This window comes from Mastomys coucha, unplaced genomic scaffold, assembly GCF_008632895.1.
Source record: "Mastomys coucha isolate ucsf_1 unplaced genomic scaffold, UCSF_Mcou_1 pScaffold22, whole genome shotgun sequence".
Taxonomy (NCBI): domain Eukaryota; kingdom Metazoa; phylum Chordata; class Mammalia; order Rodentia; family Muridae; genus Mastomys; species Mastomys coucha.
The window spans coordinates 9,395-10,947 of NW_022196905.1; the positions used below are offsets into that span (position 1 = coordinate 9,395).

Here is a 1,553-nt window from a genome sequence, read left to right on the forward strand (position 1 = left end):
CAGGACCATGCTGTTTTGATTGTGAAGATTCTGTGGTTTTGTAATTAACGAGATAGCAGAACTACTAAAGCGAAACCTTTGCATTACTGGGACTATTGATGCTTGTTAGCTGGAGCTAAGAAATTAGCATTGATTAAGAAGAAACCAGCATCACCGAGGTGATATCTTCTGGGAAGTGTTTTCTGAGAGCACAAAGAAGCTGTGTTCCAGAGATAGCCAAGGTTGTACCTTGTGCTGCAGCAGGACTTGGTAAGAGTCACCCAGGTGGTACTGGTTTTGAAGGCATGAAGGAGTCATGAAGAGCAGCTGAGACTCATCACAGTGAGAGGGCATGGAAGGCCAGTGGTGAAGGTGCAGCCTCAGTTGTCATTGATGGCCCAGGACTGAAGGGGTCATGCAAAGGGGTTGAGGCTTGGCACCATGAAGAGAGCCTATGAGAGGCTATTGGTGAAGCCTAGTTACGGTGGAAGACAGTGTTTTGGAGATGCCAGTACCATGAATGACCACCAAGAACATCAGCAGCAGTGGAGTACAGGCATCTGAAGCCTAGAATACTTGGTGTGTGCAATACAGGACGGAGCATAAGATCATGAGTGGATCCCAGACATTGGACAGTTGGAGTTTAATTTTGCTTTTGATTGTGATTGTGTCCTGAAATTTTTCTCTCATGAAGAAACAAAGTATTTTAGTAGAGCCTACAGTTAAGAGACTTTTTTTTTCATTTTTTTTTTTATTTTAGATATTTTCTTTATTTACATGCGAATTTCTCCTTTCCCAGTTTCCCCTCCAAAAAACAAAAAAACAAACAAAAACAAACCCCTGTTGCCTCCCCCCTCCCCATGCCTGCCACCCCGCCCTCTCCCACTTTCTGGCCCTGGCATTCCCCTACACTGGGGCACAGAAACTTCACAGGGCCGAGGTCCTCTCCTCCTATTGATGATCGATTTTGCAATAAAAATATGGAACGCTTCACGAATTTGCATGTCATCCTTGCGCAGGGGCCATGCTAATCTTCTCTGTATCGTTCCAATTTTAGTATATGTGCTGCCGAAGCGAGCACAAGAGACTTTTAATTATAAAAACACTTTGAATTTTAAAAGAGATTGGATATTTTAAAGGGATTGAAATTTTAAGAATTTGCAAAGATTGTGGGACTTTTAAAGTTATTTAGATCTTGGGGATGAATAAGAAAGTAAGGGTTGAGGCTTAATAGTGATGTGTTTGTGTGTCAATTTGACAAGGGATCAATTATACTGTCTGGTTTTGTGTCAACTTGACACAAGCTGGAGTTATCACAGAGAAAGGAGCTTAAATTGAGGAAATGCCTCCATAAGTCCCAATTTAAAGGCATTTTTTTCAATTAGTGATCAAGGGAGAAGGGCCCCTTGTGGGTGGTACCATCCCTGGGCTGGCAGTCTTGGGTTTTATAAGAAAGCAAGCTGAGCAAGCCAGGGAAGCAAGCCAGTAACATCCCTCCATGTCCTCTGCATCAGCTCCTGCTTTCTGACCTGCTTGAGTTCCAGTCCTGACTTCAGAATAAAACACTCGGTGTT

At 43.1% G+C, this 1,553-nt stretch overlaps 1 non-coding gene across 1 annotated transcript; it reads right to left on the reverse strand.

The window, feature by feature from the left end:
* Nucleotides 1-953: 953 nt before the first annotated feature.
* Nucleotides 954-1,060, reverse strand: LOC116071543. Its single transcript, XR_004110954.1, has one exon. It is a non-coding gene; the product is annotated as a U6 spliceosomal RNA (small nuclear RNA).
* Between the last annotated feature and the right edge of the window lie 493 nt (nucleotides 1,061-1,553).